At 55.1% G+C, this 13,858-nt stretch overlaps 1 pseudogene; it reads right to left on the bottom strand.

Moving 5' to 3' along the window:
- On the bottom strand, positions 1-174 carry LOC142766151 (U2 spliceosomal RNA; annotated as a pseudogene).
- Between the last annotated feature and the right edge of the window lie 13,684 nt (positions 175-13,858).

Here is a 13,858-nt window from a genome sequence, read left to right as displayed (position 1 = left end):
GGTGAGTGGGCCGATCCCGGAGGTAGTGCAATACCGGGCCAACCCGTGGCGGAGGTGAAGCAAGCTTCAAGCACTCCGCCGCATCACAAAAATAAGTTTAATATCTTGGATCCAAATAGGATCCGTATCAGATATTAAGCTGATAAGAACAGATACTACACAAAGAGAATTTATTTGTCTCTCCACTCATAGAACATATTGCTGCAGTGTGAACACAATACACAGCCGACAGTTCGGCCGGTTACATGGCTGGTACAGGAAAACAAATTAGGACTTGGTTTAATAAACGGATTACAGAAACTTGCAGCTTGCAAGGGCGCCAAAATACACAAAAATACACTCTTTTCCCATTTAACAAAGTTTTTTTTTTTATTAAACAAAACACACACATATTGTAAGCACATTCCAAGCATTTGATCGTTCTCACTTGCACATACCCATCATCATCGTTCTCACTTGCACATACCCATCATCATCGTTCTCTCTCTTGGTGTGGTTCTGAGCCGAGCCAGACATCGCAGAATAAACGCTTCTGCTCGCCCTGCCTGCTCGCCGTACCTAGTCTGCCTGCGTCTTTCAGAGTGGTGGAGGTGCTGGGTAAGATCCCGACGTCCTCCTACGTTCATTTCCCACCTGGAGCTCCGATCTGGTCGCCGATTGCACCCAGCCACCCACACAGGTATGCAGACATCGGACCTAACGCCTAGCCCTAACGCTACAGCCCCTACGCCGGCGGCTGCCCGCTCTTCATCTACTGTCACCAGCCCTCAGCGCGAACCGCCCCTGTTCGCAGGTCTTCGCGGTGACGACGTCGAGGAATGGCTTGACCTTTACAACCGTGTGGGTTCAGCCAATCGATGGACCGAAGCAGAGAAACTGAGCTACCTTCCTTTCTATTTGACCAGCGTAGCCAAAACCTGGTATTTTAATCACGAAACTGACTTCGTTGATTGGTCGACCTTTGCCAACAAACTGCGACAAATATTCGGATGCTCATCGGGTCGTTCCGAAGCCGCGAAACAGAAGCTGGCTGTGCGTCTACAACTGGCACATGAGTCGTACACTTCGTATATCGAGGATGTTTTGGCCCTCTGTCGCCGTGCGAATAAAGACATGACGGAAGATGAGCGCGTTCGCCACATCCTTAAAGGAATCGGCCCAATCGCATTCAACGCCTTGGCTGTTGGCAATCCCGCTACGGTTAACGACGTCATTTCGACATGCCAACGCCTTGACCAGTTGCAGTCCCTTCGGCTTCAACAAGACAGTGATCCACGCCTGATGCCTCCCTCTGAATTAAAAACCCTTATCCGCACAATTATCCGGGAAGAACTTCGAGACCTTGAACAGCAGCGGTCCACTGTCGCCTCCGCTCCGTCTCCACCATTCGACCTGCGGAATCTTGTTAAGCAGGAGTTAGCGGCAATGGCGACACCGACATCCCCGGTCGCTCCGCCAGCACGCCCGATGCCCACATACGCCGATGTGACGCCAAGGTCGACACCGGCAGCACCGGTTGTTCAAACGGTAATGCCCACATATGCGGAGATCGCTGCGATTCCGCCTGCTCCCGGGGCATCTAGCTCTACGGATACTGCTAGTAGCCATTTGGCTGCTATGCGAGGTGGAATGACTGCTGCACCCTTGTATCCTCAGTGGCGTCAATCCCGTCCTGTTTGCTTTTACTGCGGTATACGAGGCCACATTTCTCGTTACTGCCGTCGCCGCCAGCAAGAGGAACGACGAGGCTATGCTGAGTTCGAACGAGACCGGTTCCGAAGACCAGATCTTTATGCTCCAGACACCTACCCGTCCGCGCAGTACCGGTCTCCGTCTCCTCCAGTGTCCCCTCGTCAACATCAGGAATACCGCTCCTCCAGACGACGCTCTCCATCGCCCTATCGCCGCTCCGCATCGCCACTTCGTCCAATCATCTCCCGTCCTGTTGACCAATCTTCGGAAAACTAAGGATTGCAGTTTTTGGAGGGAAAACTGCGTCCCGTCGACCAACAAAAATACCTCCTGTTCGCCCAGCTAATATGTTGTCAGTGACTATTGAAGGTATTCCTGTGCAAGCTCTCGTTGACACCGGTGCAACCACTTCTGTTTTGCGTAGTGACTTGTGCTCGCGCCTCCGTAAAGTCAGAACGCCCTATGTGGGACCTGTGTTGCGTGGGGCAAATAACGTGCTGATTCAACCTGACGGACAGTGTACGGCTCGTGTTTCTATTGATGGTATACGTCACCACATCGAGATGATTGTGTTGCCCACGTGCATTCATGAACTTATCCTTGGTTGGGACTTTCTGCATTCTGCTTCCGCTGTTATATCCTTTAAAGAGAACGTCATTCACATAACGGATACAACGGATGCGCCCATTCCAGTTTCATCACCCTCGATCTCCAACTTGGTCATTGTTGAAGACTGCGTCCTGCACCCTGGTCACGAACACGTGATAGCTGTCGCATCTACCCAAGTAACCGACGGTGATGCACTTGTGGCTCCTTCGTTTCGCTGCACCTCCCGTGGAATTCTCGTCGCCTCTTGCCTCCTCCGGTTTTCCTCTGGCTGCGCTTTTCTGCCCGTTTCTAACACAACTGCAGAATCTGTGCTGCTGCCCAAGGGAATGACAGTGGCAAAGATTGACTTCTCTCCATTGACCTCCATCGCGACACTCTGCCCGTCTTCGTCACCAGTACCAGCTCCAGGTTCACGTTCTTTCCCTTTTCGACCTGTCATTGGTTCAGACCTCACACCAAAACAGTCTGAAGCACTATTGGCCCTTTTGGCTAAGCACAAAGCCTGCTTTGATAGCTGTACCACAACACTGAGTCAGACTTCCGCGGCTGTACATCGCATTGAAACCGACGGTTCTCGTGTGATACGCCGTCGCCCATATCGGGTTTCGCAATCAGAGAGAGAAATAATTGAAAAAGAAGTGAACGAGATGCTATCGCGAAATATAATACGACCTTCTTCGAGTTCCTGGGCATCTCCAGTCGTTTTAGTTAAAAAGAAGGATGGCTCTGTTCGTTTTTGCATTGACTACCGCGCGTTAAATAAGATCACACGCAAGGACGTATATCCTATGCCTAGAATTGATGACGCTTTAGACACACTGCAAGGGGCGAACTATTTTTCGAGCCTTGACTTACGATCAGGCTACTGGCAAATCCCCATGAACGAGGCTGACAAAGAAAAAACTGCATTTGCCACACCGGACGGCCTTTATGAATTTAATGTAATGCCATTCGGCTTGTGCAACGCTCCAGCCACGTTTGAGCGAATGATTGATACTGTTCTTCGTGGCCTAAAATGGAAGACCTGCCTCTGTTACTTAGATGATATCGTTGTTTTTTCAAGTACCTTTGCCCAACATCTTCAACGATTAGACGAGGTGCTACAATGTCTCTCCAAGGCTGGCCTTCAGATAAATACAAAGAAGTGTACATTTGCCAGCAAAAGCATCAAAGTCCTCGGTCACGTCGTTTCCAAAGACGGAATCCAACCAGATCCCGAGAAGATCGCAGCTGTGCTACAGTTCCCTCGACCGTCCAACCAAAAGACGTTGCGCAGCTTTCTTGGTCTCGCGTCCTATTTTCGTCGCTTTATACGCAACTTTGCTACCTTAGCGGCTCCGCTAAATAAGTTATTGGCCACTGGTGCTCCTTTCTCATGGTCCAACGACTGCGAATCTGCATTTGAAATTTTGAAAGAACGCCTGACTTCCGGACCAGTGCTGCGCCACTTCGATGAGAGAGCGCCTACCATACTCCATACTGACGCAAGCGCACAAGGCATTGGAGCAGTCCTTCTGCAGCGTGATTCCACCTCTAAAGAGCAGGTTGTGGCCTACGCTAGCCGGACTCTGTCAACAGCTGAGCGGAATTACACCATCACGGAGCAGGAGTGCTTGGCTATCGTATGGTCGATACAGAAATTCCGCCCGTATCTCTACGGTCGGCACTTCACCATCATCACCGACCACCACGCACTCTGTTGGCTTTCATCAATGAAGAATATGTCAGGACGTCTTGCGCGCTGGATACTGCGCTTACAAGAGTACGACTTTACAGTTACGTACAAGTCTGGCAAATGTCATCATGATGCCGACGCGCTGTCCCGGTGCCCACTTTCGCTCTCTCGTGACAATACGTCCACCGCATCGCGTTCGAATGACTCTGACACCCAGCTTGCCTCACAACACGTATCGCTCGCATCGCTGGATCCAATGCAGCTAGCTTCGAACTCCGATTTACGTTCACTTCAGCTGGCAGATTCCTACTGTCGGTCTTTCATTGATCGCCTTCGCGGTGTCACTAAACCACCCAACAGCCGCTTGCGACGCCAGCTTCGACAATTTCGCCTTCAGGACGGTGTGCTTAAGCGCTACATTTACCATCCCACCGGTAACAAGTGGGTGCCAGTTCTTCCCCGCTGCCTTCGTCTTCGAGTTTTGGAAGCATTCCACGATGATATTGCTGCCGGTCATCTAGGCTTCCACAAGACCTACGATCGCATCAAGACGCGCTGCTTCTGGCCTGGCTTGTCCACAACGGTGGCCAAATACGTGGGCTCGTGCGCGTTGTGTCAGCACCGCAAGCGATCCACATCCCCGCCTGCTGGTTTCCTTCGGCCTCTTCCCTGTCCCACCACACCATTCGAATTTGTCGGAATAGACTTGTATGGTCCTTTGCCGTTGACACCTTCCGGTCACCGTTGGATCGTCACTGCAGTCGACCATCAAACAAGATACGCCGAGACTTCACCTCTTCATTCTGCTACCGCCACAGAAATCGCCAATTTTTTCTTGAACTCCATCGTCTTGCGCCACGGAGCCCCTCGCGTCCTTTTGAGTGACCGTGGCAAAGCCTTCCTTTCCAAGGTCCTGGATGAAGTCCTGCAGGCGTGCAATACAGTGCATAAAACCACTTCTACATACCATCCGCAAACGAATGGCCTTACCGAGCGCTTCCACCGAACACTCTCTGACATGATATCGATGTACTTGCATCCTGACCACAAAAATTGGGATAACATTTTACCGTTTGTCACCTTCGCATACAATACTGCGGTACAACGATCAACTGGCTACAGCCCGTTTTTTCTCGTGTACGGCCGATCTGCCTCCTCGGTCTTCGACACGGCATTTTTCTTTGCACCGGCTCCAAGCAGTACCTCGCTCCCAGAAGAGTTCGCAGCCCGAGTCACACAATGCCGTGAAATTGCTCGCAAAAACACGGAAGCAACCCAAAAGGAGAGAAAACATCGCTGTGATAAAAAACGACGCGACGTGGCCTTTAATGCTGGCGATAAGGTTTTACTATGGACCCCGGTTCGAGCGTCGGGCCTTTGCGAGAAATTTCTTCACCGGTATGTTGGCCCATACACCGTTGTACGACAGACATCTCCAGTTAACTACCTCGTCACCCCGCTTCAGTCTGTCACTGACCGCCGTCTGCGCAGCACGGAAATAGTTCACGTCTCACGCATGAAGCCTTTTGTTACTCGTTCGGCCGATCTCTGACTGGCGGCCAGGTTGGCCGCTTCGCAGAGGGGGGGGGAAATTGTAAGCACATTCCAAGCATTTGATCGTTCTCACTTGCACATACCCATCATCATCGTTCTCACTTGCACATACCCATCATCATCGTTCTCTCTCTTGGTGTGGTTCTGAGCCGAGCCAGACATCGCAGAATAAACGCTTCTGCTCGCCCTGCCTGCTCGCCGTACCTAGTCTGCCTGCGTCTTTCAATATATATAAAGCATCTATTTACGTATGTACAGATACACATGGAGTGTGCATAACTATATACAGGCGAAACAAAGGGCGCAGCCTGCGCTAAATGCTACGCACCGCTCAGACGCGTGTCCGCGCCACGTAAGTTGGGCCCCGTTAGCACTGGAGCAGGAAAGGGAGACGAGGCCTCATGAAGTATAAGGAAAGGGCCGGAATAGAGCGGGAAGTGGGGGGGGGGGGCGCAAGATGCGGCACAAAGGATAGAGAAAGGCGGGGAGGGGGGGGGGGCAGTTAATAGGGGATTATAGGGGCGACCAGCTTGCCATCTCTCAGGAAAAAGAATCTGGTGTGCCAGCGGCGAAGGAACGTTTCCTCGCCGCTGGCTTCAAGTTCCTCGGATAGGTGCGCCCACAGCAACCTCCTAATTTTGCTCATAGCGGGGTACGCCGCCCTCACAGGTTTTTTCTTCGCTTCTGCTAGAGATCGCCGTTGCCAAATCACGAAGAGGGTGATGGCAACGACGAGTCTCGCGAAGGGGCCTTTATTGCGCCTGTGATAAGGAGGGGAGCGAATGCCGAAGCAGCGCGCGGTTATGCGCCACACGGGTCGCGCGGCCACGCAGTCGAACAGAGCGTGTTTGAGGGTCTCTTGATGCTGGCAGTTTGGGCAACGGGCGTCGGGGACGATGCCGAGGCGGTGTAGCCTCTGCCGTGTGGGGAGGACTTCCCATGCCCGTTTCCAAATGAAGTCTTGCACTCCACGGGGGGCATAGCGGCCAAGCGCGGCAATTTCCCTCTTCGCTCGGTTCGCGCGGCACCTGTCGTCATCGTTGAGCTGGTTGGCTGTGAGTGTCTCGACCAGTCTTGCTGGCGGGTCTGACTCTATCTCGCAGCCAGGGGCTTCTCGGGTGAGCATGCGCATAGTCACCGCTGCCGCCCTGTAAAAGGGGGAGGGCGACTCGGCGAACGGACCGCGGTGACTGCCTGCATCGAGCCAGCTATTACGCACACTTGCCCAGTAGAGGAGCAGGTTCCTGCCGGCGTAAGCGCTCGCCTTCGCCAGTGTTCGGGCGGTCTTTAGAGCGAGGATTTTGCCGGTCGTCTGAACGTGGGGAAGGCCGAGTCCGCCATCGCTTGCTGGAAGTTGCAGGAGGTTACGCCTGACGGGTGGGGGCTTGCCATCCCACAAGAATGCCGAAATGAGCTTGTTTAGCTGGCTGGCGGTTCTGGAAGGCATGATGGCGACTCGGCAAACGTGGGAGGCGAGGGCACAAACGCTCGTCTTGGCCACAATAGCTTTGTCTCGCAAGGTGAGCTCGGTGAGTTTGGCTCGCTCTATGAGGATCTGTGCCCTGCTCAACACTCTCGACCACGTGGATGCCGCCACGCCCTCACAGGTGAAAAAGACCCCCAGCACCTTCACTGTCGTTACTAACTCAATCGGTGCGATGACCTCGGGAGGAAAGGGGCCGAAGAGTAAGGCCTTGCTCTTCGCTTCGTTTAGCGCCGCACCAGATGCAGCGGCGTAAGCGCTAAATACCTTGCGGAATTGTGCGAGGCTGCGCGTATCTCTCAGGAACAGGGAGATGTCGTCTGCGAAGGCAAGGATCTTCAGCTCTTCCTGGCCTGTTAGAGGCAGGCCCTTGATGAGGCCGTCACAGGCGACTGATGTGATTAGTGGCTCGATAGAGCAAACGAATAAGGTTGGGCCTAGGGGGCACCCTTGCCTAATTCCTCTGGTGTATGCGAAGGGGGTCGTTGTGGTGCCGTTGACGACTACGCAGCACTGCAGGTCCGTGTACAGTTGCGCTATGACCGTGACGAAGTCCGGCGGGAGACCAAACTCGCGTAGTACTTCCAGCATGTACGAGTGTCTCACCCTGTCAAACGCCTTCGCCTGATCGAGGGACAGGAAGGCCCCCGCGATGCATTTGTTGGAGGCGAACTCGAATACATCTCTCGTCAGGGTGAGGTTGGCGTACATTGAGCGCCCTGGGACGGCGCAGGACTGGTGCGGGGCGATCATGTCCGGCAGAAAGGTCTTAAGTCTGGTGTTCAAGATGGACGCCACGATCTTGTAATCTACGTTTAGTAGAGTGATCGGGCGCCATGATGACGGGTCGTTTGAGGGCGCGCCGTCTTTCAAGATCAGGACGATACGCCCCACACCAAAGGAGGCTGGCTTCGCTCGCTTCCCAATTACCGCGTTGACGATGTTGAGAAGAGGTTCGCCCAGGACCTCAAAAAACGTCATATAGAATCCCGCTGTCAGACCGTCTGCGCCCGGCGCTGCGTTTGGGGGCATCGATGCGATTGCCCGGCGGACTTCCTCGAGCGAAGCCGGGGCGCACAGGGTCACACACTCGTCAGCCTCCAAACGGTGCAGGTTCTGGCATAGGTTTCTAACAAGAGTCGGGTCTCGATGCGATTCCGCCAGGTCAGGTTCGGTGAACGCACGCCTGAAGTGGTCGAGAAACGCGGCCTCTACTTCAGCTGGGTCTGACGTGGTTGTACCGTTGGGCCGGAGCGCTTCCGTGATGCGCAAGGACCCGTTCCCGTTAATCTCGCGCAGGTCAACCTCCGGTTGGTCTCCCGAGGCGGCGCGTGCTGTACGGGCCTCCCGGGCGGTCGTTCGGAGAATTCGGTCGTGCTGGACCCGAAGCGAGTGAAGGTAGTCTCGGGTGCAAGCAGTAAGGGCGTCGGCGCTTTGAACGATGCGCATTCTTCGTAGAATTTCGTTCAAGCGGGCTGTGTTACGTTTTTTTCTTACGCTACCTTCCTGCTGCAGGAGGTCCCTCCACGTCGACTTCAGGTCGTCCCATGCCTCCGGGGACTCGCAGGGGGACGCTAGGATTGACGCCTCCAGACGGGCCTTCAAGCTGGTTACGCTTTCGTTATCTTCTAAGATCGCCGGGTCGAGGCGCCAAGCGGTGTCCCGCCGTCGAGGTCCCGGCTGCGCCCTCACTGTTATAACCACCGGGGCGTGGTCCGACAATTTCTCCAGGCTGGCTGGTAAAGCAATTACCTCGCACGAGGCAAGCAAAGGGAGCAATGCGTCGGGAAGGTAAATACGGTCCAGCCGGCTACCCGTGACTCTTGAGGTCCTCGTCGGCACGAAGGCGTCCCCGTGAAGGTGAACCCAGGCGTCCGACAGCTTGAGGTGGCGTAGGATCTTTATTAGCTCCCTAGCGTGGTATGCTGAACCGCCGCGCCCCGGGCCCCTGATGTCCCTCGTAGTGTCGATGACGCAGTTGAAATCACCGAGGACTACGTGGGGAAGGGGTTCAAGCAGGTATCCATGCAGTTCCCGATAGAAGCGGTTTGTATCGTTGCGCGTCACGGGTGCATAGAGATTGACGACGCGGAACTTCCGTCCATCGATGAAGATGTCGAGAAGGAGGATGCGTCCGTCAGCTCCAAAGGTGCAATGCGCCTTTTCCCGGCAACGGCCCGAAACGAAAACGACGCCTACGCCACACGCCTTTGCGTTCGTTAGGGAAAACAACCCCTCCATCTGGCAGGTGCGGCGGAATCGGGTGACGTCAAGCGGGGTCCGAAAGTTCGCTTCTTGGAGGAACAGCAGGTCGATGCCCTGGGATTTTGCTTGCGAAACCACCATGCTCTGCTTGACGCGATCGCGAAAGCCGCGCACGTTCCACGTGGCTATGCGGAGGGGGGGCATCGGTTATCGCAGCTGGGCACGAATTCGACAGTAAAGGAGCAGGCGAGGGGGCGAGCGCCAGCAGCTGCTCTGGAGAGGGGGAACATTAGCCACGAGAGCAAAGAGAGGAAGGGAGCGCGCCGCAAAGGGAAAGCGAGGAGGGCGGGCGGTGGCTGGCGAGGGTGTGGAGCGGCGCGGCGCGTTCTCAGAACTTGAAGGCAGGGGCTTAGGGGGGCAGTGCCCCTTTACCCCCGCTGCTTGCGTCGAGTTTCTTCGCTTTAGCTTGGGGCGGGGCGTCACTGTCGCTGCTCCGTCCCTCAGCCCCCGGTCGGCGCTGCCTTTGCTCCTTGCTGGCAGTTCGCTCTCGCCCGGCCTTCTTATCATCATCGCCATGCCGTCTGCGTGAACGTGAGCGAGCGCGTTGCTCGCGGCCTACGGGCTGGCTTGCCATCCCATCTCTCTCCCGGGCAGGGCGTGGCACTGTCGGGACGGAGGAGGGTGCGTTGGTGTAGCTCTTGTCACGTTCGTCAGGAAGGAAATAGTAGCCCCGGCTCACAATGGGCGCTTCACCGCGGGCGGGGTCTTGGGTTCCGTCCGCCAAGTCTTGGGTGGTTACCGGGGCGAGCACGTTGGCGGGAGTTGAACGGGAAGAGGAGGAGACCTCTCCTGTCTCAGTGGAAAGCTCCGCCTCTGTCTGCTCGGGCGTCGCAGGTTGGCTCTGGTCCCGCGCCGTCGGGGGGGCAGGCGAGGAAGAGGGGGGCGAAACCTCCGAATCTGTGGCGGAGTCACTCAGCTCTGCTCCCGAAGGTGCGGTGGAGACATCTTCTGTTCTTTCTGTTCGCTCTCCCTCATTGGCAGATGAAGTCGCCGTGCTGCTATCACCAGTGGGCGGGTCAGTGTCTGTGTCTTGGTCGCTGGGGAGGGTCTCCCTTGCGGTTGTACGGAGTGCAGGCTTAGGTGCCAATACTTGGAGGCGCGACTTCAGTTCTCCGAGCCGCGGGGAAGACGGGCCACTGGGCCGAGTCGTGTTTGACGCGAGGTCCGAGACCGAGGAGAGCCCCCGAGCGGCTGACGCGTATGAGCGCCTCCTGAAGCACTCCCTGGTCCCGTGGTGGCCGCCGCATCTCTGGCATTCGGCTTCGCAGCCCTCCGTCTCGTGGCCAAAGGTGCCACAGCGCTTGCAGTATGGGTTCTGGCACGCAGAGGCCATGTGTCCCGTCTCGCTACACCTCGCGCAAACACGCCGCATGCCCCTGTACTCAAACATTACGCGGTGCCCCGCGACAATCGCAAAGTTTGGCACTGGCTTTACCATTTCGATGCGTACAACACGCACGCCATTGAGTTTGTTTTGCCGGTTTGCGACCGTCGCGAAAGCCACGCTCTTCACTTTCCCGTACTGGGCCAGTGCGTTAACCAAGGGGTCCTCGGGGAGGTAGGCGGGGTAGCGAAACACATTCACAAACGTAATCGGAGGCCCTACTGCCTCCACTGCTACTTTCTCGTTACGCACAAGAAAACCTTCTTCCACCATTAATTTGGTGGCTTGAGCCGCAGTGCGCGTGCCCACTAGAAATCTCGCGCCTCCCATATGCTGGAGGACATGCACGCTATCCTCCCCAGCGGTACGCTCTACAGCATCAATTAAATCGTCTATGCAAAAATCGCCGTCAGGCACATTAAAGAAAAAACAATTCTCCCTCACCGGGAGGTTCGATTGAGTTGCCATGATGGGCACTGGTGGGGCGCTCCTCCACGAAAGACGAGGGGGGGCGTGACTGGTGGGTACGCAGGCGTGCTGCGTGCTAGTATGCGGGCTCAGCAGGTGCTGGGTCCGAGGTCTGGTGGCCAAGAGGTAGGCGACGGGACGGGAGGAGCCGGGGCAGCAGGCGGGTTCCGGGTCCGTGCGTCGCCAGGCATGGGGCGGGGGTCACCGAGCAGGAGGGCCCGGGACCGGGGGCCAAGGACTGCAGGCTGGAACGGCAGCTCCCGGGAGGCTGGAAGACTTCCTTGCAGCACGACGCGGGGGTCGACGTCGGCCTGACGTGACCCCAGGTCCGACCTGCGACTCGCGCGAAAAAAAGCAGCTAACTCGACAATTGGACTAGCCAAAAGGCCGAGAAGCGATGCAATTCATTAGCACGTAATTAAAATCCATTCTTTCACACCTCGTACTTAGTTCTGGCCAAAAGCCGGGCAAACAGTAGCAAAGCAATTCCGACGTCCACCCATGCACAACCAGCATTGTGCACCGACAGCGGCAGCGCTGGCTTCACGGCATTGCTTTTATCCCCAGTCCGCTTGAAGTTTCTAGTTTCGCTTACAAACATGTTAAAACTGAAACCTTCTTTTTCCCAGAGGTCGAAGCCACGCGTGCTTGCTTGCATGCGTACTCTCTATGCGCCCATGACGTCACACCAAATGCTTGCTGGCGAACATTATCAGGCATGTCGCGAGGGATGCTACAGCATTTGTTTTAAAAACTGATGCATAGTGTACATGTCCAACTCGAGCACCAAAGTCTGGAAGGAAGGAAAAAAAAAATGACTGTGCAAAATGTGAATACGTCACCCATCCAACATGGCTTCTACGCCGGCTGCCCAAGCAACGCCTCTGCAACGACGCCCACAATCATCGGCAAAAAGGTGGTGCCTTTGGCTGCTTCAGCACGCTCAACATATGCCTTGCAAGTTCCGACGTGGCGGAACACCGCACCGAGGTCGACGAAGGTCCTGCCGTGAAAGGCAGACCCGGGAATGCGTGCGAAACGTCTACCGCGTGGGTTGTGAAGCCGGTGAATGAAGGATCATGTGGCAGAGGGTGACGGAACGTGAGTGTGCGACTTGACGCTGCGATGTCGTTCAAGCGTTCAACGGGCCGGCAGGTTCTGTCTGTCGTGGTCGAAAACGTCCGAGTTTTGCTGATTCCGAGGGGTAGGAGTGCTATGGTGGCGTGTACGAGGCGCTGGTGCGGCGCTCCGTCGATCGTGCCGGACGGACATGAGGCGGCCGAAGGCGGTCGTGAAGTGGTCGCGGAAATCAGTGGAGAAGTACTCGCCTGCGCTTTTCGTCGAAGACGCGCGACAGACGGTCTTCGGGAGACACGGGTGGTTGCACAAATGCGACCGTGCGTCAACGTGCAGCCATATTCGTGGATTATTTCGCCCCATTACGATAGCTTCGTCACTGCGCTCGCTGGTGTTGCTTGTTTTTGTTGACCTTCACTTGTGGCTCACACCCACTGTGGGGGATTGGCTGGTTTGTTGTTCTGCTTCTTCGACTTCTACATACTCGGCTTAGTGAAGCTGTGAGGAGTGACGAGTGGGTACGGAGGCAAAGCGCGCCCGGGGCGTGATCTCACGCGTCCTGGGGTCCACGTCGCTTCAGGTACGTGCGTGGTGCGTCCGAACGTCTAGTGCGCAATTTTCTTGGAACTTCCAGCAACTGGCAATTCCATTGAGGTGAGCGTGCGAGGATGTTCGTTGTAATTAACGAGAGCCAACGGTGGATGAGCTGGTATGAGATGGTGTTCAGAAATGAAGTGTTTGATCAACAAGGCGATGCCCGCCGTGGTGGTCTGATGGCCGTAAGGTACTCGGCTGCTGACCCGCAGGTGGTGGGATCGAATCCCGGCCGCGGCGGCTGCATTTCCCTGTGCTCAGATTAGGGTGCACGTGAAAGAACCCCAGGTGGTCGAAATTTTCCCATAATCATATGGTGGTTTTGGGACGTCAAACCCCAAAGGTCAGTGGACATAGGAAAAGCACATCGGGGCTTTGCCGCTCCACCGTACAGCAGGTGTGTGCGGAGTGGGTCCTGTGGCGTTCTTTGCGATTTTAATTTGTGATGGGGAATAGTGTAGATGCGTAGACGTGGCGAGAGCACGCGTCTTCAGGTTCAGACGCCGCGTGAAGATGTGAAATAAAAATGCCTTCGCTTGCCACTGCAACTGTAAACAGAAACACCAACCAAACCCCATTTTCTAGAGGCTTTTTTTATTTTTCGTTGCGAAACGGGTGAATTCGAAAAGCGGAAATAGCTTGGCACATACATACACACTTCTACACACATACATACATACACATCGCACATGCATACACATCGTATACACACTTCTAGCTTTCCTCCGAAACAGTAATGATAATTTCCTCAATAGTTTTATTAATATGAGTAGGAACGTTAAAAAAAATAAGAAACTTGAGTATGTACGTGTGAACATAACAAAATAAAAGAGACCCTCCATATATGAAATACACACGGAAACATTTATTTTCCCAGAGCAATCGTAAGTGTAAACACAGCTAGCGCACTCCCTGCACGCGAATACCGCGTCAGCCGGGGCGGCGTGCCGCCACCGTCTCGGACACTCGACGCACCCAAGCCGTTTACCCCGGTATCATGGGTAAATCCGAACACTCCTTCTATCATTGAATTTATTGTCGAACTCACCCCGCAGGG

This window comes from Rhipicephalus microplus, chromosome 6, assembly GCF_043290135.1.
Source record: "Rhipicephalus microplus isolate Deutch F79 chromosome 6, USDA_Rmic, whole genome shotgun sequence".
In the NCBI taxonomy this organism is placed as follows: Eukaryota; Metazoa; Arthropoda; class Arachnida; order Ixodida; family Ixodidae; genus Rhipicephalus; species Rhipicephalus microplus.
This window is presented reverse-complemented; position numbering and strand designations above follow the sequence as displayed.